The following is a 25,194-nucleotide window of genomic DNA, read 5'->3' on the forward strand; positions in this document are numbered from 1 at the left end:
CAGCATATATTTTAAGGTTCAAAATCTTAAAATCCGTTGACACTCTTTGGTTCGCTAATCCCACTAGCACAGTGGCTCTCAACCAGGAGCCAGTTTGCCTCCCAGGGACACCTGGCAGTGTCTGCAGATACTCTGGGTTGTCACAACTGTGTAGGGGAGGTTCTGCGGGCATGGACTGGGCAGAGGCCAGGGATGCTTCTAAACACCCTACAATGTACCAGACAGCCCCCACCACAAGGAAGGAACCAGCCCGTCACGCCAATAGTACCATCTGTGAAAACCACCTAAAATATGTAAAGACCTTAATGTATCAAGAGCTGCATCGCAGTACTGTGTACAATAACAGGAAACAAGGAAACAAGCCAAATGGCCAACAGTTGGGACAGGACCCAATAAATTACTGCACAACAGCAATCATTCAAGAGTTATTCACTGAGTACCTACGACATGCCAGACTTTGCTTAGGCGCTGTGGCTGGAGGGAGCAAAAACCAAAACGGAATTCCTGTCCTTGTGAGGCCTATCTCGGATAATTTTAAAGTATGTTTAATAACACATTGTAATGGGGCGCCTGGGTGGCTCAGTGGGTTAAGTGCCGACTCTTGATTTCAGCTCAGGTCACAGTCTCAGGGTCCTGGGATTGAGCCCCACATCTGGCTCCACGCTCAGCAGGGAGTCGGCTTGAGGATTCCCTCTTTCCCTCTCCCTTTCCGTCTCCTCCAGCTCACATGTGTGAGCTTGCTCTCTCTCTCTCACTCTCTCTCTCTCTCTAAAATAAATAAATAAATCCTTAAAAAAATGACACGTTGTAGTAACTTGGAAGTGCTTCGGTTATTGGTCAGGGAGAAAGAGAGGCTAGCAAATTAAGTTAATATATGATCACGTTTGGTTCCTTCGCTTACGAAAAGGAAAACTGCTAGAGAAGATAGCTGAGCACAGCAGTATTTGTAGGGAGAGGGCTGGGCTGAATTGTGGGGCGTTTATACAAATAAATCATTTTTTAAAAGGGAGCGTCTACCCAGAATCCCACATAGCCCCGTCTCCCCTCCTCTTCCCATGATCCCTACAGACCAGTGTGGCCACCACTGCATTCCTCTCGGGTTCCTGCTTCTCCGCCTAGGACAAGGGCAAGCCAGGGAGCGAGAGCTGGAAGCACATGACTCCAAAGCTGCCGGGGGCCAACTGGGCCTGCAGCCGTGTTCTGTCTGGTTTGCAGCGCTGGTCCTCAGAGTGTTTTACCAAAACCCCCTCGAGTTGCCAACATCTAAACTCAGAACATCTCATTTCAAACACCTGAATTTCTAACTCTCTCGAACATCGAAGAACTGGCACACAGGGATCAGAGTCCCCAAAGACAAAAGATGACTAAAGCCGGTGAGGGCCACCCCCGTTGGAAGGGACCACTCGCTGTTACCTCCGACATCTGGCCATTTGGTTGGGACCCCAGCCCTGGTGGGCGTTTGCGTCTGTACTCACCGCACTCAGGTGAGGCGCAAAGGTGGGAAAATCCCTCCCGGAGAACAGCGCAGCAAAGAGGGCATGCACGAGGAGCTCCCGCCAAGCAGAGGCAGGCGCAAAGTCTGGTACAAATGATGCTCACCGTCTCGGGCATGTAACCCTGGCTAAGGATGAGAGAGCGTGGGGACCCCACACCCTAGGACAAGCTGTGTGGAGACCATAAAGGGCTATTCATTTGTTTCAATATTCACTGCAGGAAAGCTATGTGAGACGCTAGGTGCCAGGAGTTTCCTCAAGGACTTCATCTCAGCCGGGAGCGAATAAATAACAAATGGCCACAACCCGACAAATTCCCTCATTCCCTCAATGCTGGGGGCACAGAGTGCTCCGGAAACTTAGAGGCGGAAGCAATTCAACATGAACATAAATTATTTTTATGGTCAGCGGAACACCAAATCCTTACCCCCCTCTCACTGCTCCCAAACAATAACACAACGGCGTCTGCAGTTCTTCTGCCTTCCTTTCCCGTTTACAAATCCCAATGTTTCTGGTTTCCAAGATCAAGGCTTACTGGCCCAAGTTGCATAGAGGGGTTGAAATCATCAACAAATACTCCTTCGTGACTGTGAACAAGAGGGAGCCCGTGAGAAAGTGGATTTGCACCCTGGCTGCAAGTGGAATCGTCGAGGACATCTGGATTTACCCAAGAAGCTGGACTTAACTGACTTGTGGTAGAGCGCAAGGAACAACAGCTTTCAAATGCTCTTTAGAGATCACCGTAACGTGAAGTCTGGGTTGAGGCCTTCGTAGAAGTGATGCTTGAAGGCACGTGGTCCTCTGCCTCCTACGTGTGGGGCGTCTCCACGGAGAGGGAAGACGATAAGCGAGCCAGGTCAGGAAGCCCATTTGGGGAGCAGGGGATCAGTGCTTTTCACAACCATCTGCTTTTTGAACTGAGAATTCCAGGTTGAATACTTCAAGTATTTTTAGAACTGTAACCCAATAATTATTTATTCACCCACCTGGAGCATGGCATTGCCACACTTGCCAAGTGCGGGAGAAGCTCGAGGAAACAGACCAGGGCAAGCCCCAGACGGCACACAGTCTGGCAAAAAGCAAAGAAGAGAAAGCACCAAATACATGGGCTACCTACGTTTCACGAAGACAGGCTTCTGCACGGGGTCAACAGTAAAATGCAATGTTCCCCTGGGCCAGCTTCTCCTTTTTTCGCAGGGAGACAGCAGTTCTAAAATAGTCACTGATGTTTAACACTGGCACAGAGAGCACGTGCTACGAAGCAGGAAATGTATGGCTGACCAGGCGATCATTCAAAACAGATTTTGCTGCCTCCTTCCTCGAAGGTTGAACATGATGCAGCACATAAGGAGCCTATAAAAACTGCCCCCGCAAAACTACCTTGTACCCTAACTTGGAACTTAATAAAACACGCAGTTCCATGGCACTGAATCCCTCTGAGGCCATCTTTTTCTTTTCCTTTCCCACCCATCAAAACCGTATTCTTAGGAGTCCCTATGTGGTTCCCAAAGTTTGCAAGGAAGTAAGTCATCTCGGACCAGCCGGACACATGGGAGGAGCAGGGCAGGTGGCAGCCTGGAACGGAAGGTACAGGAAGGAAGAACCACGCCCCCAGAACACGGCAGGCTCTCAGCTCCTATGAACCCAGGAACGAGAAGGGACCCACCAGAGTGATAAAGGGCGCTGCAGGGCACACTGCCGGATCGGCAGGAGGTATTTTCTCTTATGAGATTCCTACGAAGCAGAGCCCTAGGGATCCCGCTCTCTCCAGCCGTGCCCAGCTTCCTATCAGATCTATCAGATGAGAACTTCTTTCACTAGAAAGTTCCACCAACTGGCCGACAACCAGCATACCTTCTTGGTTTTGAGCCAAGCCTTCAGCCATCCTTTGGAACTAAGGGTACACAAGGCAGAGGGAAAACAGGCTGACAATATATTTCTTTAGAGTGGAAACAATATTCCACATTAACATAATTAAAATGATGTTTCAAGCAAGCACCAACAGCGCTCTCTCCATCAGAAGAAACAGAAAAGAAATACTAAGAGCCCAGCTCAACGGCCTACGTGCAAATGCTGAGGTGCCCTGCCCCCAGGCACAGAAGAAACGGGCAGATGAAATGCTACCTCCTGAGAGGCCAAACAACATGGCAAGTCTTGGTGCTGGTACTTCAGGAGGGCCAGGCCACCCTGGAACGTGCGTGGGCACGATGAAGAGCAGCCTACCGCACATGTCACAAATGCCCTACACAGAACATTCTGGAGAAGGGGGAGCAGGGAGTTGATGCTGGCTGATTCTCTATGGAACTGCTGCAGTCTCTGTTTTAATGACACCTGTCCACTCAGGTCATGAGTCACCTCTAACTATCGCTTTGTCATGTAGTTATTTGTTTTGGGGGGAGGAAGGAGCTTATCACAACCCCTGGGGAGCGAGAGGGTCGGGGCTGCGTTTTCGAGCAGTTTTGTTTGGTTTTAGAAAGCTTTCTAGGTGTCTGGTAGGATGCCTCAGGAATCACTGGTCCAGGTCTGTGGGTCTCGAGCCTGGCTACTAATCAAACCCACCAGAACTTTGCAAAAATGGACACCACTTGCAAACCATCATGTTCGATAAGGTGCAGTATCCAGAATGTAAAAACAAATCGTCAAATTCAACCACAAAAAGGCCAAGAACCCAATGTAAAAACAGGGAAGAGGCTTGAAAAGATACTTCTCCAAGGTACACAAATGGCCAACAAGCACATGGAAAGATGCTATCATTAATCACCAGGTAAATGCACATCAAAACCACACTAGGGGGCGCCTGGTGGCTCGGTCAGGTAAGCTCTGCCTTCGGCTCAGCTCTTGATCCCAGGGCCCACATCCGGCTCCCTGCTCAGCGGGGAGAGCCTGCCCCTGCCTCTCCCTCTCCCTCTCCCTCTCCCTCTGCCTGCCGCTCCCCTGCTTCTGCTAGCTGGCGTGCGCGCCGCGCGTGCTCTCTATCAAATAAATAAATAGTTTTTTAAAAAACCACAGAATAGATACCACTGCATCCCCACTAGGATAGCCATTGTTTTAAAAAGCAAACAAAACACAGAAAACAACAGGAACTGAAATGGATGTGGAGAAACTGGAACCCTCCTACGCTGCTGGTAGGAATGGAAAATGGTTCCGTGGCTGTCAAGAGGTTAAACATAGAATTACCATACGACCCAGCACATCCAACCCCAGCTACCTGAGCAACAACACTGAAAGCAGGCATTCAGGGGCGCCTGGGTAGCGCAGTCGTTAAGCGTCTGCCTTCGGCTCAGGGCGTGATCCCGGCGTTCCGGGATCGAGCCCCACATCGGGCTCCTCCGCTGGGAGCCTGCTTCTTCCTCTCCCACTCCCCCTGCTGTGTTCCCTCTCTCGCTGGCTGTCTCTGTCACATAAATAAATAAAATCTTTAAAAAAAAAAAAAAGAAAGAAAGCAGGCATTCAGACAGACACTCAAGAGTGCGTGTTCAGAGCAGCACTATTCACAACAGCCAAAAGGTGGAAACCACCCGAATGTCCGTTGGCGAATGAAGGGATGAACACAGTGCGCCTTCCATGCAGTGAAAGGGTTTGCAGCCATAAAAAGGAGCGAAGCCCCCACATGCGCTACAACACAAATGAACCTTGAAAACATCATGCTAGACACAAAAGACCATATATTCTATGATCCTATTTCTACGAAACGGCCAGAACTGGCAAACAATAGAGACCGAAAGCAGCCTGGGGCTGAAAGGAGGGGAATGGGGAGTGACTGCTTAATGGGTACAAGGTTTTCTTTTTGGTGGTGAAAATATCTTGAAACTAGATAGAGATAGTGGTTGCACAACACTGTGAATGTACTAAATGCCACAGACTTAACCATTTAAAATAGTTAGTGGTTAATTTCATGTTACATGAATTTTACCTCAGTCTTTCAAAATAGGAGAAAAATGGGTACTGGGGCTTCCTGGGCCCTGCTGATCAGAATCTCCTAAGGTGGGGCCGTGTGTGTGTGTGTGTGTGTGTGTGTGTGTGTGTGTGTGTGTGTAAATGCAAATATACACAGATAGCTCCCCAGGTTAATTTGGCATCTAGGATTGAAGAGGCCAGGTTAGGATATGTACAACTCTAAATTAACACAGAAATGACAGTATTTCTGTGCCTAAGACCTCAGGGTTTTACCTGATGCTACACTCATCACGGGTAAAGAGTATGACATGCTGTCCCTCCCTCCCTCTGGGGGAAAACAAAATCAATGCATTTTTGAAAATATAAATAGATATGTACCACTCGGAAATACAAAGCGGTGACAAAATCACAGCTACGAAGCCCTCGAGAGCAACATAAGCAGGACAGTGTGTGGATTTAGAATCAGGCCCCCAGAACGGTGGGAGGACCCAGAGTTTCGTCTGCGTGGACGAACGCAAACTGGAGGGCACCCTCAAATAATCACCGAGGATGCTGTGCTCCTTATGAACACGAAATAAGGGCGAATGTTAATGGCTCTCCTGGGAAGCAAGCAGGACCCAAGGGGGTAGGTGAGACGGAAGTTGCAGCCCGGGCCAGCCCCACGAAAGACAGACTGCTCTCACCCCAAGCCGGCTAACCATCCGTGGCTGGAGATGGCGCCAGGCAGAAAAGGACGTGGCCCCTTGACTGTCGATGGCAACACGCAATCTGAGATTCCAGAGGGAACCCAAGGAGCCGTCTTGAAACAGAAATACGCCTGTGGCTTCAAGCCTAGGCTGCTCCAGTCCTGTGTACTGTAGGTAGTGCAGAAATCTTGTTCTACTAATACTGATCGGAGATGGTGAGACACTGTTTCATTACACAGTGCCACTAGCCGGGGAGGGAGTGACCGTGAGGGACCACTGCACAGAGTATTCGTTTGCTCCTTTATAAACAAACTGCACTGCAATTGACACTTTCTCCAGCACTTCCTTTTCCTTGCTTCTAGAGAGTTCTGACTTTGATCCTATCTTTCGACCAAGCGTAAGACCTAATTATCAAAAGAGCAATGGCCTGAAGGTCACACTTCTGTTTCACCTTTACTTGCATAGGAGGAAAAAAGAATTTCACTTCAGTTTCTTTGAAACCTATTAATTAATAACAAGAATGTATCAAGTTTACTGTAGGGCTACCTTTTTGGTGAGGGAAAAAAAAAAACCCAACCACTTCTTACACCTTCCAGCTTTGCAAACATGAAAACATGACCAGCCAAATGCTTCACAAACCCAATTCCAGCAACTTATATGCCTGTGGTACCATTATGTCGTTGGTCGGCTTCATGGAAAATTTTCTATTTTCATTTATTTTTGTAGTTTGGAATACACCAAAGCACCTTCTTTAACTCTGGGTGGAGAGGTAAAGCAACCAAACACCAGTGAAACATAAAAAAGACCACGGGAGGAGCGCCTGAGTGGCTCAGTTGGTTAAGCGTCTGACTCTTTGATTTCGGCTCAGGTTGTGATCTTGGGGTCATGGGACCAAGCCCCGTGTCGGGCTCCGAGCTCAGTGCGGCGTCTGCTTGTTCCTCTCTCTCTGCTCCTCCCGCTACTCTCTCTCTCTAATAAATAAATAAAATCTTAAAAAAAAAAAAAAAAAGACCACGAGAAAAAGGGGAAAGACTCAGAGGCACCATCAATGAAGAGCTCACGGGCGACACTGACTAGCTCCTGTGCAGTCCAAGTTGTCTTTGAACTACTACGAGTTTGGAGAGTGTTCCAGGAACTGATCTCGCAGCTCAGGGAGGTAGAAGAACCAGCTTAGTTCTTGCTCCTTTCCCCACCACCTGCCTGGGATTAATCCACATGGTTTTATAACCCTGAAAATGACAAAAACAGCCTTTGTCCCCAAAGTGGCATGCCAAGTTGTTATTTTCGGTGATGCAAAAAGGGGATGACAGCCAATGAAAAAGTGGTTACCAAGCACCCCAACACAGATGGCAAGAAAGTGACAGGTTTCTCCACTTTACACAAGATAAAAATCAGCCCATCTGAAGGAAACACAGACTTTGGATCCCAAATATTTACTGAGCTGGCACGAGATTTCAGAATGAGATGCTGACAATGACTCAGGGAAAACGTGTTATATCCGTTACATGTTGATGTCAAACGTTAGAGTGATTTATATTTTTAAAGGAGCTGGGTGATATATGGCATAAGAAAAATATTCATAATTTTAAAGGCATAATACGTACACACAAGTCATATTTAAAAGTTGAAAGTAAACATGTCGAAAGCTCCAAGATAGAGCTGAGTGTTGAGAGTTGCTCAAAGAGGAATTATTGGTTCTGGCCCCCGCGGTGGCACTTAAAATGGAAATGCTTCTCTGTCCTTCTCCCCTAGATACACATGTGAATGCAAGAAGCTATTCTTGGTAATCCTCGACATTTTTGTCAATATGCCATCTGCACGGTGACATTTGGGAGGTTTATGATACTGGAGGAGGGAGGGTTTGGTTTTTGATGTCTCGGCTTTTAGTACTGAGATTAAGGAGATGACAATCTTGGGTTAACCTGGGCCAGATCAATCACAGAATAATCTACGTGAGATGCCTTCTGAGGCAGCCTACATATGGCAAACAAAATGGCGCCACAATGCTTCTAAAGAAAAGTCACAACGGGGAAAAAACTCTGCAGAGTTGGCCACCATGGGCTCGTGCCTTATCATTTTAGATCCCAAACCATCCAACCATTAGAAAGCAACTACCCGCCACTTTTTTTGAAGTAATAATAAAACACCAGGTTCTAAACACAAGAATCTGTAACAAGATATGGGCATTCCAAAAGCATATATAAATCTTCCCCAAAGATACTCTTTAAGTGCACACACAGCTCAACTGCTAAAATAACAAGAACAAAATACATCCGCTGCACAACATTTCCTGTTCCACAGTATTCGGCGTAGCCACCAGGAGCAAAGCTGGGGAACAGCATAGGCACAAGGCCCAGCTCCTTTGTGCTGATCCAAACATGACAGCCACACTCTCCATTCCGGCCGAACCCTGCTTCTCGAAGCCTGTAAGGGCTCTGAGGGAGGGCCTCAAGAGCAGGGGTGAATCAGGGCCACTGCAACACGGACTGCACGTCCTTAAGAAACCATGCCTAGGTCTGGGCGCACCCCCACTGCTACCTCTCAGTCTCAGCCCCTATCTCCTGCCCAGCCTTCTTGCTTCAGCTCCCTCCCTCCCTCTCAGTCCCCTCACAGCAAAGAGACCCCAATAAAATGCTAAGACTCCCCAACAGAAGGCTCCCTGACCTGCTCAGAGTCCCAGCCAGAGTCCCCGCGATGGCACACCTTTATGTGACATAAACCCTTCCGGAGCCACCTCGCCCCACCCACTTTGCCCCATCCCTGGTACCTCCACACCTGCGCTTCCTTCTCCCCAAAAGCCTCAGCCCCCAGACACCTTGGGCTTCCTCCTCACCTCCGGCAAGCATCACTCAAACATGCCTTCACAGCGAGGCCTCCCGACACCCCCTACAAACTAGCCACCTCACCCAGAGTGAGCACTGATGGGGCTGGTTACTGCCCCTTGCCACCACTGCAATGTGAGCCCCAAGGGGGCGAGGGCCATCCAAGGATGGTTTACCAGTATACCCCTAGGGCAGGTTCCCAGCCTCAGCGCAGCTGACACATGGGCTGGATTTCTCTTCGTGGTGCGGCTGCCCTGCGCACTGTGGGATGTCGACTGGCGGCCCAGACTCCCCCCACCACGTGCCTGTACAATCGCACCTGTCTCCGGACATTGCCACATGTCCCCTGGAAGACAAAACTGCCCCTAGCTGACAACCCTTGTTTTAGTGGAATTGGAGAATCTAAGTAGGGTGGAAATATCTTTTTTTTTTTAAGATTTTATTTATTTATTTGACAGAGAGAGACAGCCAGCGAGAGAGGGAACACAAGCAGGGGGAGTGGGAGAGGAAGAAGCAGGCTCCCAGCAGAGGAGCCTGATGCGGGACTCGATCCCAGGACTCTGAGATCACGCTCTGAGCCGAAGGCAGACGCTTAACGACTGAGCCACCCAGGCGCCCCAAGGATGGAAATATCTTTTATAGCTTCGGCCTCATGCTGCTAGGAAAATACCTACGTTAACTGTTGAAGTGACTGTTAATTATTTTTCACTGCCTCCCTCTAACCCCGTTTCACCCCTCCTTTCCCGTCTCCCCACACTGGCATGTGAGCCCTACGAGAATGAGAACTTCCCCAAAGCGCCGGGACGGACATGGACCCATGCTCTGAGAAGCCCTTCCAAGGCCCAAACAGCACAGTGATTTGGGTAAACTTAATTTCATCCCAAAAGTAAGTTCATCCATTCAATGTACAGCCAAAAGCTATTAATACACAAACGAAAACTGTCTTGTAGATATTGCACAAGGTTGCTGAGAAGATGTAGCTGAACATCTTGACCTTGAATCAACTTCTCCTATTCTTAATACCTGTCCAATATTAAGTATTCAACATTAACTACGGGATGAGGTCTAATCATATGATGTGAATTCTTTCAGAGTCTTCAACATCCCTGAGCGCTACAAATACCAAGTTCCGAACCAGATGATACCAAAACCTGGAAATGAATAGTTCTGTACATATTTGCCGTATTTTCAGATTTGTATCTAAGCTAACGTGACAATAACGGAAGTTAAACATGCAAATGCTCCGGGGGTGTTAACACGGTACACAAACAAGCATGACGTCATTCTCAGATCGGCCAAGTAGGGTCCACAGGCCAAATCCGGCCTGCTTCCTATCTTTATAAATAAAGCTTTATTGAAGCACGTCCAGGCCCACCCAACATTTCGGGATTGTCTCTGGCTGCTTTTGAGTTACACCAGCAGAGCTGAGTGGTTGCAACAGAGACCCTGTGGCCTGTAAAGCCTAAACTATTTTTTTCTCTAGCCCTTTACCAAAAAAGTTTGGTGGCTCTGCTCTAATTTGTTAATTCTCTTTAGTAACATTTCATTTCCAGCAACTTCACTTACCCAGCCACAAAACCAAGAGAATGCAAAGAACAGCTTCAAGCAGAGAGGAAAAATAAGTATCGTGAACTCTGAGCACCTGTCTGTACCCTGGTAGGCCTCCGGGGCCACAGAGCTCTGAGGAAAATAAGGAAGCAACTCGGAAGCAGAAGTGGCATGACAAAGGGAGGAGAGTTTGGTAGGCGAAAGAAAAAAGAAACGAAGACTCACAATGCTGAATGACTATTTAATACGATCACAAAAATGATTTAAAATGTGTCTATTATGCACTAGACATTGATCTAAGTGCCCCCATTTTATGGAAGAGGAAGCTGAGGCTCAGAGAACCCAAATACTGCCTTAGGGCACACATCGAATGGCAGAGCCAGGAGTCAGACTCAAGACTGTCCATGTCTAAAGCCGGGGCTCACCACACTTGGGCGGTCCCTACGGTTTGTGGTACATTCCGGGACATACCAATGGCCCTGTTCATCCATTCCAAACCCTATCAAGAAAATGTCACATTTTAATATATCTAAGAAACGAAAAGCATGTTCTACAATTTTAAGAGGTTCTTCCAAAAATGTGTGAAAGACGAGAATGCCGATATTTAAAGGCCCAAGTATCAATTGGTCCTTTAGCCACAAACTTCATTTTACTCCAAACACTGCCACATCATGAGGCATCACACCAACTATTCTAAAACAAACAGCAGTGCTAGCGAGTCGTCCCAGAAGATAAATTCCTCTGAATGAAAGAGGTGTTGCCTTCGTGAAAACCGCCCATCTTGTTAATCTGTACTGGTTACCAGGTTGCTCATGACTGTACTCTCCCCTTACAGTGGGCAAAACTCCTGGACAGAACTAACATATGGCTTCCTGGTAAGTGTACCCGGTGACTGCACAAACATTTTAAAAGGCTTTTTTGATTTTTGATTTTTTTAGGGAGAGAGAAAATCTTGAGCAGTCTCCACACCCGGCATGGAGCCTGACGCAGGGCTCGATCTCACAACCCTGAGATCATGACCTGAGCCAAACCCAAGAGTTGGACCCTTAACTGACTGAGCCACCCAGATGCCCCAAGCTTTTTAAATTTTATTTTAATTTTTAAAAAAGATTTTATTTATTTATCTGACAGAGAGAGCACAAGCAGGGGGAGCGGCAGGCAGAGGCAGAGGGAGAAGCAGACTCCCCGCTGAGTAGAGAGCCCAACGTGGGGCTGGATCCTGGGACCCCGAGATCATGACCTGAGCCGAAGGCAGACACTTAACCGACTGAGCCACCAAGACCCCAAGCTTTTTTTATTCTTAATGGAAGTATAGTAGACATACGATATTATATTGTATGGACGTTCTGAGGAGCCCAGAAGCCTTTTGCACGGTCAGAGGCTGCCAAGTCTAATCTACACAGCCTGGTCTGTCCAACTACCAAAACAAGGTAACCACATGTAAAATATAAAAATGTAAAAAACAGGTTCACTTTAAAAGATTTTTTTTAACTTTTTTTTTTAAGATTTATTTATTTATTCGACACAGATAGAGACAGCCAGCGAGAGAGGGAACACAAGCAAGGGGAGTGGGAGAGGAAGAAGCAGGCTCATAGCGGAGGAGCCTGATGCGGGGCTCGATCCCATAATGCCGGGATCACGCCCTGAGCTGAAGGCAGACACTTAACCGCTGTGCCACCCAGGCGCCCCTAAAAGATTTTTTTAAAACAATTTTATTGAGGGGGCACCTGGGTGGCTCAGTCAGTTGAGCATCCGACTCTTGATTTCACCTCAGGTCATGATCTCAGGGTCCTGGGATCGAGCCCCGCCTTGGGCTCTGCGCTCAGCAGGGACTCTGCTTGAGGATTCTGTCTCTCCCTCTACCCCCACCCTGTGCTCTCTCTCTAAAATAAATGAACAAATCATTTTGAAGTAAATAAACGCAACATTTTATTGAGGTATAATCTGCACACCATAAAATCCTCCCCTTTTATGTGTACGATTCAATGATTTTTTAAAAATTTATCAAGTTGTACAAAACATAATCCAGTTTTAGAACATTCCCATCACTGCAGCAACACCCCTGGTGCCCACTGGCAGTCACTCCCTTTTCCCACCTCTGGCCCCAGGCAACCACTAGTCTGCTTTCTAATCTCTATGGATTTGCCTTTGGGGGACATTATGTTGTCCTGTGTGTCTCTGAGGTTCATCTATCCCTTTCCTTTTCATGTGAAATCTAGAGAGTACTTGAGGGCTGTATGTAGTCACCGCACAGTTTAATGCTGGGATGGGTGTGAGGCTGGGGAGGAGCTGGAGAAAGCATAGAAGGTTCTCCACAAGTCACTATTCAATGAATGCCATATGACGTCACTAGCCTAAATGAAATGAAGCCTCAGAGCACTTCTAACAAGTCTGTCGAATGCACGAAACATAAATGAACACCCACAAAAGAGAGATATAGGAGAAACTTACAAATACTAGGTTTGAACCACACAAATACCAACAACTCAATAGTTCTAAAAAACTCCTGGAACAGAAAAAAGACATTGGTGGAAAAACTGGTGAAATTCAAATAATGTCTGGAGTTCTAGTAACAGAACAAAACTGGCTTCTTAGTGTTGACAAATATGCCATGGTGATATAAGACGTTAACAATGGGGGAAATGGTCTTCGCAACTTTTCTGTGATTCTAACACACTCCAAAATAGAGGTGTATTAAAACCAACCAACCAACCACTGGTCTGCATTCATCCCATGCCTATGACGAGCTCCTAAAGCAAACATGGAAAAAACAGCACTACAGAGAAAACAACTGCACATAAGCAGCACTATAATCATAGTATTTACATAATCATAAATATCAAGAGGCAATCTAAATGGTCAGAAACAGACGACAATTTAATAAATGATGGTAGAGCTGCCCAGTGGCAGCTTACACCCCCAAGAAGAACGTCAGTGATGGAAGCTAGGAGCACATGAGCAATGACACCTCTGCCGGTTGCAAATAACAGAACCCCAGTTCAACCAGCTTTGAAGGGTAAGTAGACGTCATTTCACATTTCATATAAGAAAAGGTGCTGCAGGCAAGTAGCTCTAGAACCTTCAGTCAGCCTCTCCCCTCTGCCACCCTCAGCCTCTCAGCCTGCTCCCTCCTGGGTTTTGTGGCAAACAACTGCCCAGCTCCGAATCTGGGTGGAGACAGGACTTCAATCAGCAGGGGGAGGAGTTACTGCCATGTAGGTCTATAGGAACAAAGGGCCTTGTCCTCAACTCTGCCAGTCTCTCTCTCTCTCTCTCTCTCTCACACACACACACACACACACACACACACACACACACCCCGTGCTCACTGCACAGCTCTGGGCTGTGTGCTCCTGCCCCAGCCAACCGCAGGTCTAGCTGCTCTACGACAGGCTCAGAGTGACCTTAGACACTATGGATATCTGGGGCCAAATCACTGTTCGTTGTGGTGGGGGCTGTCCTATGCATTGTAGGGCATTTAACAGCATCCCTGGCCTCTATCTCCTAAATGGCCAGTCGCACCCCAACCCCGCCCCCAGTTACAGCAATCAAAAATATCTCCAGACATTGCCAAACGCCCCCCCCCGGGGGGGGGGAGAACAAAATCACTCCTCGTTGAGACCCACTGGCTTTGAGTAAGCAGGACTTCATCAGGAGCTGCAGAGAGGGGCACATCCCCTGAGTCAAGACAAGGGTGGCCACTCTCCAACAAAGCGGGGGCCCTGACGGCTGACAAAGACGACTGCTCTTGAGAACTCTAGGATACATGAGAAAAACTAAGTGAAATGCTGAAATACACAAGTAAAACCTGTTTCTACATGCATAATTGCATTCAATATTTATTGAGCACCCATAACGTGCTCAGTACTGTGTAGAAAAAGCAGAGTAAAATCTAAATAAGTTAAAGGAAATGAGATGGTTTAAATTTTTTTTTTAAACTATAAATAACTGCTTGGTCCCTTCATTCTCTGATTTCCTTTTCTTTTTTTCTTTTTTAACTTTTTATTTTGAAACAATCACAGATTCACAGAAAGTTGCAAAGAAATGTATGGGGAGTGTCCCTCACCCAATTTCTCCCGGGGGGTCACATCCTGCGTGACTATGGCACAATGCGCGACCGGGTAACTGACACTGGTACGCTCCACACAGCTCCCTCAGAGTTCGGTGTGCGTGCGTCCCCGTGAGCGTGAGCGGCTGTACTTATTCTGTACTAGTTCCGTGCCATTTTATCACATGTGTAGCTTCCATAACCACAAGCAAGATCTAGAAATATCCCACTACTACAAGCCTCCCTCGAGTGACTTTTAGAGCCACATCTACCCCTGCTCCCCATTCCTAACCCTTGGCAACCACTAATCTGTTCTCCATCTCTGTAACGTTATTATTTTAAGAATGCTATATAAACAGAATCATACCAGTTTCCTTCTGTGTGTTGTGTTGCCTGGAATCACACAGTGGTTTGGGGTTTGACTGCCTCTCAGTTTACTCTGACGAGGAACGGGCTAATGATGGGCTCTCCCTGTAACACTGGTCCCAGAGGGTCTTTTCTGCACCTCCAGGTCTGCGAAGTGGGGTGTGGAGGGGTAGGGAACAGCTGGATTTCTTCTTTCCATCTGCATGCTCTGAGCAGGCACATATGTACACACACACAATTCCCTTAAGGGGCCTTTAAAACCCACTGAAGTTCAGGTGGGGGGGAGATCCATTTACCCAGGAGCACAAAAGAATGAGTCCCTTACTCAAATTCCCCCAGGAACTAAAGCTTTTTGTACCTTTAAACCTTAGCTTTTTTTTTTTTTTTAAGATTTTATTTATTTATTTCACAGAGAGAGCAAGACAGAGCGCACAAGCAGGGGGAGAGGCAGAGGGACAGGAAGAGGCAGGCTCCCTGCTAAGCAAGGAGCCCGATGTGGGGCTCCATCCTAGGACCCTGGGATCATGACTTGAGCTGAAGGCAGACCCTTAACCAACTGAGCCACCCAAGCATTCCTAAACCTTAGCTTTTTTAACTGTGTGTTCTTTCCATCTTTACTGAGATATAATTGACATATAACATTGTGTAAGTTTAAGGTATACAATATGATTTGATACTTACATATTGCAATATGATTATCACCATATCATCAGCTAACTCCTCCATCACATTACATAATTACCATTTCCTTTTAGTGCTGACAACATTTAAGATCTACTCTTTTTAGGGGCGCCTGGGTGGCACAGCGGTTAAGCGTCTGCCTTCGGCTCAGGGCGTGATCCTGGCGTTCTGGGATCGAGCCCCACATCAGGCTCCTCCGCTGGGAGCCTGCTTCTTCCCCTGCTTGTGTTCCCTCTCTCGCTGGCTGTCTCTCTCTCTGTCGAATAAATAAATAAAATCTTAAAAAAAAAAATCTATCTTTAGCAATTTGAGGATACAATGCAGTACTGTTAACTATAATCACAATGCTATACACTAGATCCCCAGAATTAAATGTGTATTTTTAATGAAAATCTTTCTTTCTTTCTTCTTCCTTTTTTTTTTTTTTTTTTTTTTAAGAGAGAGAGAAACAGAGAGAGAGCCCGTGGAGAGGGAGACAGAATCTTAAGCGGGCTCCCTGACTCGGGGCTCAATCTCACAGCCCTGAGATCATGACCTGAGCTGAAACCAAGAGTCGGATGCTTAACAGACTGAGCCACCTAGGTGCCCCCTAATGAAAATCTTTCTAAAGGCGGTTACTTTCCTGCCTTCTTAGTCTTAATTTACATATTATTTAAATGATCTAATCTAACTTTCCCTGATTGCCTTATGACAGATACAATATCCTTTTCTGAAAAAGTTTCTACAGAGGGGGTTCCTTGACTAAAACATCCCCACTGGCTTTTATGATTCCAAGCCCCTTTCCTCCAGTTGGTTAGACTTCCCACTGGAGTCTTCAGGTCTTATCCTGTGCCCCACCCCCCTATACGCCCACGGACCCATGGTTACCTTAATGAATCGTGTATTGTAAGATCAGGGGTCAGTAAACATTTTCTGTAAAGAGCCAAGATGGTAATATTTTCAGCTTGGTGGGCCACATGGTCTCTGTCCAGAACTTAACTCTGTCCTTACAGTTAGTTATAGCTTGAAAGCAGCCACAGCATGTATCCCTCAGCTCCAATAAAACTTTATTCATGGACACTGAAATTTGAATTTCCCATAAATGTCACAAAATACTACTCTTCTTTGTATTCTTCTTCAACCACTTAAAAATGGAAAGCCCCTTCTTCTCCTGCAGGCTGGATGAAAACGGGTGGTGGGCTGGATTCAGCCTGTGGGCTACTGATGGCCAGCCCCTGCCCTAGGATCTCCCACGGCCCGCCAGGACGTTCGGGAAACAATTCACACTGAAACATTGGTTCATCGACTAACTAACAACAAGTATCGTCGTCCCCGTCGTCCGTGTGGGAAAATCTAGGCACAAGGACATTCGGGGCCTTGCAGGGCAGCATGGTGCAGGGGCAGGAGCTAAGCTGGGGCCTCAGCCTCGGCCTCTGGCCTGAGGGCGGCCCGCCGCTGGCAGCACGCTGGTAGCCCCCGGGGCACTGGCTTCTTACTCCGCAGACCATCCCTCTGCCTCCCCAGCGGCGTCTGCAGCTCCTGGAGGAAAAGGGCTGGGTGACGCTCATTTGTTACGCTCCACGGCACCCGGCAAACGTAGCAGCTAGATTATTAAAAAGTCTTACTACATATTAGTTTTTGGGCTCCCTGTCCCTAATGATAAAAAGAGATGTGGAAGATTTGATACTTCTCTCTTTCTCAACGACTCAAAGGCTAAATTAAGGAAAAAACGAAAAGCTTAACTCTTTTTTTGATGGTCGACTGATTTTCCTTAGAGTGCGGGCTGCTCCCGTGGGCACAGTTCACATGGCTGCCCTTGGTTAGGGTCCCGTGAGGGCTTTCCCCGTAGTACACCAAAAGCAGAAGCATAAAACCAGGCCCCTACAATGCGGATGAACCTCAGAAACATCAGGCTGGGGACACCTGGGTGGCTCAGTGGGTTAAGCCTCTGCCTTTGGCTCAGGTCATGATCTTAGGTTCTCCCGGGATCGAGTTCCACTCCCCCTGCTTGGGCATGTGCACTCTCTCTCTGATAAATAAAAAAATCTAAAAAAACAAAACAAAACAAAAAAACCAGCAGGCTAGATGGAAGAAGCCCCACACAAAAGGCCACATATCACACGACTCCACTTAGATGGAACGTCCAGAACTGGCAACACCAGCGAGGGCGAAAGCAGCCTGGGGGGGTGTCAGGGGCTGTGGGGAGGAGGAAACGGGGTGGCTGCTTTATGGGGATGGGGCTTCCTTCTGGGGTGAAGGAAATGCTTTGGAACTGGACAGAGGGGGCGGTGCACAGCACTGTGACTGCACTAAACGCCACGGAGTAGCTCACTTTAAAATGAGTTAATTCTTTTTTTTTTTTTAAGATTTTATTTATTTACGTGACAGAGATACAGCCAGCGAGAGAGGGAACACAAGCAGGGGAGTGGGAGAGAAGAAGCAGGCTCCCAGCGGAGGAGCCCGATGTGGGACTGGATCCCGGAATGCCGGGATCACGCCCTGAGCCGAAGGCAGACGCTTAACGACTGCGCTACCCAGGCGCCCCTAAAATGAGTTAATTCTGCTGGGCGCCTGGGTGACTCAGTAAGTTGAGCGATGCCTTCGGCTCAGGTCATGATCCTGGAGTCCCAGGATCGGTCAGTGTCGGGCTCCCTGCTCAGTGGGGAGTCTGCTGCTCCCTCTGACCCTCTCCCCTCTCGTGCTCTCTCTCTCACTCTCTCTCTCTCAAATAAACAAAATCTTTTTTAAAAATGAGCAATTTTGTTATGTGAAATTTACCTCAATAAAAAACCTGTTAAAGAACGGTGGTAGATCTATATACTCCAACAGTGGAAAGAGCACCCAGACATATTATCAAACGAGAGTGTCAAGTCACGGGGGAAAAAAGTTGGTAGTATGATCCCATTTATGTAAAATCCCAAGACAAAGGTCCAGCTTCATGCACATGTATTTAGGTAGAGCGTAGAGAAGGGACTAGAAGGACACAGAGCAAGCTGCTGAGGGAGGTTCCCTGTGGGAAGGGGCAGTTGGGGATTTCCATGTGTTCTGCATATTTATGCACTGTTTCATTCTCATATGGCAAGAATGTTTCAGTGGGTTCCCCGCGTCATAGAAAAACAGCCCAGGTCCCTGTGGACCCAAACATTTCAAAGGGCAGCTGTGCACGCGAGCGCAGCGCCAAGCGAGGACTGGGAGTTGCCATGATGCCAAACAGTGAATTTGCACAGAGCTCCCCGCTGCTTTGGCTGCATCCACCCATTGATCGTCACATGAAGTGCGTCACTTCACAAACAACTCACCCAGGCCTCAGAAGGGCCGACTGTCAGGACAGCATCCCCCCTCCTCAAAAACGTCCGTTTTCTCTGAGAAGCGGGCCAGTGTGTGAGGGGCATTTCTGGGCGAGAGCGAGTGGAGGCAGGGTGCGAACGTGTGCAGCTGCAGCCAGACCCTCCCTGCACTGCAGTCCGAGCGCCAGGCCCCACGGGCACATCGGGACACATCGGGGCCCAGCGGGCGGCTGCACACGGCCCTGCGCACGGCCCGGTCCCGGCCCCGACCCACCAGGCGAAGTCCACGGGCCGGCCCGGGCCCCGAAGCCCCAAACTGCCCCGAAGCCCCGAACTGCCCCGTTCCGAGCACTCACGGGCTTCACCTAAGCTCGCCTGTCCGGCCCAGGCTAATGGACACTTCCCTGCATGAACGGACACTCGGGATAGAAGGGCAAGGAAACATTTTCCCCAGAGCCGGGATGAGCAGTTCGAACAGTCCGCGACACAGAGCTATTCGTTACGGTTCAGAAATGCCAAATGCAGGGCCACCTCCGATCAACACCGAACCTGTACTGAGCTGTGACCCCATCTCCAGACACAGGAATCCACTCGGGGCTCATGGGAGGGAACAGAATCCGAAGCCTGAAACGCGGGGCTTCCTGGGCACCACGGGCAGAGGGCCCCGGGAAGGCCGGCTCCAGCTGTGGGCAAGCCAAAACAAGCAGCGAACCAACGAGAACAGACAACAGCTGATCCGAGCCGGCCCAAGAGCTCGTGCTGCTCACGGACTACACGAGGTGGTGTTTACATCTGTCATTGTAAACACGGGAACGGTCATTTTTCTGTGAGTAGAACTGCTGGAGTTGACACAGTGCAATTTCAAGCCACGCCTGCTTCCTCTACTCCGTAGGGAACACCTGGACGAGGCGGGCCCTTCGGGGCGGCTTCCAAACTGTGCCCGAGCCACACGGCGGAGCAGCACTTGGCAATGAAAAGGCATGAAGCACTGGATGAACCTCGAAGAGATCACGCTGAGCAAAATAAACCAGACACAGGGGGCCAAAGAGTGTCTGACTCCGCTCAGATGAAATGTCCAGAACAGGCAAATCTACAGAGACAGCACATGAGTAGTTGCCAGGGGCTGACGGAGGTAGGGAGTAACTGCTAACGGCGATAGTGTTTCCTTCTGGGGTGACGGAAAAGTTCTGGAATTAGTGGTGATGGTGGCACAACCCTGTGAATATACTGAACACCACTATACTGTGCATTTTAAATGGTACATTTCATGGTATGGAAATATTATCTCAACTTTTTTTTTTTTTTAAGTGAGGACAATTTTCAGGGCAAATCCAGTTGATCTGTACACTCAGAGGCCACCCCCACGCTGGAGACGGGCACCTTCCCGTGGGACAGGGCTCCAAGTGGCAGCAAGAGTTCACCCCGCACGGTGGCTCTCTGGTGTCCTGACTGAGCTCCACACAGCCTGGAAAGGCCGTACTCACCTTGGCAGTGCTCTGTCTCCCGGGGGCACTGAGGCTGGAACATCACGGCCACTCAGAAGCTTTCCAGCCTAGAGCGATGGCTGGCCCACCCACCCAAGTACAGGGCTTGCTGTCTGGGGGCTGCCCTAACCTTCCTCCCTTTCTCCTTCCCTCTTGCTTCCTTAGCCCCTTGAGCTTTAAAGAAATAAAAAGAGGACCCGCCAGAGAGAAAACACTGAAGATTCCACAGCTCTGCAAACACTTTCTCAAGATGCCTTCACCATGGTGAGGTATGTAAGCCCCACGGGGCAGGGACTTTGCTGGCGCTCACTGCTGGAGTCCCAAATCCTGGAGAAGCACCTGAGACCGAGAGGCTGTGCAACAGTTGTTGAATGAATGAATGAATGAATGAATGAATGAATGAATGAATACACAGAGGTAGGATGCTTAAAAGTGGGTGGGGTTTGGGCAGCTGAGTGGCATACCAGAAAGAGCACTGGTTCTCAGCCAGAAAGTCAACTCCGCTCGAGTCCCTGTCCTTCAAACTCCAGCAGGACATCCCCATAACTATGGACTGCAGTGCGAAATGAGGGGCTTGCACAAGACAGTCCTAGCCCTTCCAACTCCCAAGATGAGGGTTCCAAGCTCTTCACGGTCTTGCCCAAGTCTCAGCTCCCTCACACAAAGATGCTGGGTAGGTGAAACTGACCTCATTGATCCCAAACAGCCCACAGGCACTTCCTGCCTCCGGCACTTTCTTCACATTCCTCCTTTTCCTCCCCAGCTCCCAGAAAGCCCAGGAGAAACCTTCAACGAAGGAAATCAATGGAAGAAAATAAAGACACCCCCCCCCAAATGAGCCCTCCCTCCTTTTCTCAGAAGCCATCACCACCTTGTGGCAACCATCTTCATTTTGTATGTCTATCCCCCATCTCCCAGAAAAGTTGGGTCTCCATCTGCCTCCCCAGAACTCGGGAGGCCAAGAATCTCTGTAAATATCTCTTCATTTTACTGGATTTAAATGGGAATAACTGAATTCAGGAGAATGTAACTCTGCTATATTCCATCAGATTAATTTTATTGAAGATATTAGAAAGGCAACCAACATCGGCGAAAGGACCTGGGCTAGAAGCAGCTCACCAGGCTCTCCAGGTGGCTTTTAACATTTAATGCTTGACCCGTGGGCTCCTGGAGCAGAACCTACCAGAGAAGGTGGAACACGTTATTTCCACTTCCGAAATCAGAGTGAAAAGGGAGAAAAGGAAACTTAGAGATTTCTAAACATCCGGGATCTATTTTCAGAAATGACTTTTCCATTCACTTTTCTTAAAAAAAAAAAGGAAGGAAGGAAGGAAGGAAGGAAGGAAGGAAAGAAAGAAAGAAAGAAAGAAAGAAAGAAAGAAAGAAAGAAAGAAACCAAGAAATGATTGTTGACAATCTAAACGGACAAAGATTCTTCCAGGAGCCCACCCCTTAAGGCCTTAAAAGCAAGACACTCCCTGATGTTCATACAAACAGTACTGATAATCTTAAAATATGAAAAACAGAGAAATCATTGTTTGTTTATCAGAAAGTTTGTATAATCCAGAAATAGACTCTGTGGAGTAAATATAGTAAACCGCTTATTAATTAATACAAATAAAGGTCGCAAGAAGGTGGCAATGATGTCATTTGGCTCTGTTATATGGGGCTCCGGCCTGGCAAATTCCCAAACCATGGATTGTTTTCTCCATAAAACAATAGCTTGTTCAAAGGAATGTTAATATACCACAGAATTCCTCCAACTGGAGCAGGTCAAACCCCATCTCGAGAACAAATGGGTCCCTAAAAGTTTATGTCATGATATAATCCGGGCCTTCCACCATCATCAGGATTAGTTACATTCTGCTTTGATCTCAAATGTGATACGATCCACCATCCTTAAACTGCTGGAGGTTGGCATTCCAGTATTGTAATCTCAACTGAGCTCCACGAAACAGAGCATGAAGTTTCAATCATTCAGTCCATCTATAGGATAACGTCAACACAATCCCACAGGAAGCACACATATATACAACTGTCAAAGGCACAACATTTTTCCAAAGGAGGCAAAAATGTTCTTCCCATGTTTTCTGCCTAAATAGCAAATATCTCTGTACAGAGTGGTCGCTGAACTCTGAGTTAATATACATAAAATACACACGTGCGACTAATGGAAACCACACAAGACTCACCCACAGAAACTACCAGCCACAGAAACAATCAACTTGATATTTTTTAACAAGGTCTTTGGATACGAGTGGCAGGAAACTATCCAAATTATACAGACGGTACAGAGCTGTGGAGATAGTGAATTGAAGCCTAAGGTGGGTTCGAAATCAAACCCAAAAAACTCCGTTTTGAAAATACTGAGTTTTTTTATACATCTGAAGCCACATCTGTAAAGATTACTTCCTTAGGCTTGCAACCTTTTGGTTGTGACCTGAAAAAGAAATTACCACTCCAGTAATTTACCAACACACCCTGAGCCGCCAGTATCAAATGCTGCTAAACACAACGCTGAATGGAATCACTATAAAACTCTACAAGAGATTATTTTACAAGCCTCGGCCCTCAGTTACTTTGCTTATAGGAGCATAGTTTACGCCATTGCAGTTTTTACTAAATTGTATATGAAATAATGTTTTAAGTCAGCAACAATTTTCGCCTCACCTATTACGTTCATTTATTCCTTCCTAATTTCATTTTCTTTAAAAACCTATTTACTTATTTATTTATTTGCCACCCTCCTCTCAGTTCTCTATTTGGAAGCTGTTTGGAGAAAGTCCCTGAACACCATCTTCCAGTTGTGTGAATCAAACACAACTCAAAAACGATTTTAACTGTCAGATGCACATGGAGAAGATGTGCTCCGACAAACATTTTTTTTCCATATAATAAAAATCAATTACAACTTTAAAGGATAATCAGCCACCCATAAAAATCGGCAGGGTTCTGTTTTGAAAGAGGAAGAAGAATGGCTATTACACCATCCGCCATTTACACCCTTCGGGAGACTCCACTTAAATGTTTGTGGCTTGCTGAACATTCCATACATATTTCGGGCAAGGTATTATGGGAGCTGAAGTGCAAGCTGTCCCCAGCTGAATTTTCACTCACTATAAAAACAATGTTTCATGAAAGTATACACGTGTTTTTACTTTACAAAAAATGTAAAATATGCACTTTTGTTCACTCGATTGACACTTTTAGCATTAGAAATGGGACTTTCAAAAAAATCTACAACATAAGTGATGTCTGAAAAGGGTGAAAACGTCATTCAGTAACACAAATGGATTTCTGGAAAAAAGAACATAGGAAATGTGTATAAAACACACAGAAAGGAAGATTCTACAAGCTGACTCCTGTAGGGTCTGCTCACCTCTGTCCTGGGTCATACCATTAAAATAGAAATTTGCACATTTATATTTTTCATCTTGAATCCCCACTCCAATGTAACCACAACTGTTTTATATTACCCTCATAAAATGAGCCTTAGCCTTTTCTAAGCCAAACAGTATTTTTAATTGGTTCATTTTCCAGTTGTTTGGGTTTTTAACAGACATACAGCATAAAAGGGCACCACGTTCCAAGCAGTTCTACCAATTCCAGAACCATCCAAGGCTTGATCAAACAGCTGTGGCTCTAGCCTTTGGTTAAAATTATTATATGATCTCACCTGATTTTCAAAATAACTAAACATCTTTTTAACCCATAAAACTGTGCTAGGATTTATCTAAGTTTCTGAGTCCAGAAGTTAGCTGTGTTCAGGGAGAATGTCAGGGAAACACGATCGTTTTGCTTTGTTTTGTTTTTCCCTATCTGAACCCAGAGAGATTCTTCAAACAATAATTCAACAGCTTCCCTCCTCCAAAGTTTATTTTCAAACGCCAGTGCCATGCAGCACTGCCTTTCCTGTGCAGGTAAGGAGGAAGCAGGAGCAGTGTCATCACACTGGGCCTTTTCAAGTCTTAAAATCACTGGGAAGCCTACAGTATTTCCTTTCTGGCACTCAGGCCCAGTGCAGAGACAAGTTGCTCCCCATAGGACAAGATATCAAGTAACCACTAGAAACACTTGGTTTCAACAGAATTCCCAATTACACACACACACACACACACACACACACACACACACACACACAGGCATCTCTCCAAAAAAGCGGAACCACTGAAACCAGCAATCACACAGAAAGCTAAGGAAAAGCATCATTACATGGACTTAATTAAATACAATCTGGTAGTGCTTTTAGAAGAATCCATTTTTTACTCCATGGGATATACTCACATGAATAATAAGACAACTTAGTGCCCTATTCACATCTTGCACAAAAAGGAAACCTGAAATTCAACTCTTGTTTTTCGTTTACTCCAAAAGCATATGGGTCTAATCATATTCCATTCTGGCTGCAGTGCACAAGGCTATTTCAATCAGAATTTTAGCCCAGTTTTTAAAAGGCGCTAAAGAGCAACCATCATAGTCTGGGAGCAGGCTCTCCCAACTCCAAAAGAACTGGGAATCCCTGAAGTGGCCCATCTGGCACCAGTTTTTGGATGGAAACTAGGTTGAGGCCGCCAGACAAGGAACCCACACCACGAAGCTGGAGCGCACGTTTATGCTCCAAGATGACAGCTCATCTGGCCACCGCGGGGGCCGGGGGCGGTGGGCCGCCGAGGCCCGGGAGGGATGGGCGAGGCCGCAGCGGAAAAAGGAAAAGAGAGCCATCCGTCAGCCCTGGGAGAGGAAATTCCAGGCGCCCAGCTTCCAGGCGCCGGTCAGCGGGTGACGTGAGGGAACCAAGTCACTGTGTCGGCCCCGCAGCGGGGGCCGGGAGGCGGCCGGGGCTCCGCACTCCGGGGACTCGAGGCCGGAGAGGGGGCGCCTCGATCCTCGTCCAAGGCCCCAG

General features: G+C 47.3%; 1 protein-coding gene across 2 annotated transcripts in view; it reads right to left on the bottom strand.

Moving 5' to 3' along the window:
- The window catches only part of WWC3 (WWC family member 3), a 117,067-nt gene that overhangs the window by 91,420 nt on the left and 453 nt on the right, over positions 1-25,194 (bottom strand). The gene's annotated exons all lie outside the window — the stretch shown is intronic.

This window comes from Ursus americanus, chromosome X, assembly GCF_024610735.1.
Source record: "Ursus americanus isolate L20-20 chromosome X, mUrsAme1.1.p, whole genome shotgun sequence".
Taxonomy (NCBI): Eukaryota; Metazoa; Chordata; class Mammalia; order Carnivora; family Ursidae; genus Ursus; species Ursus americanus.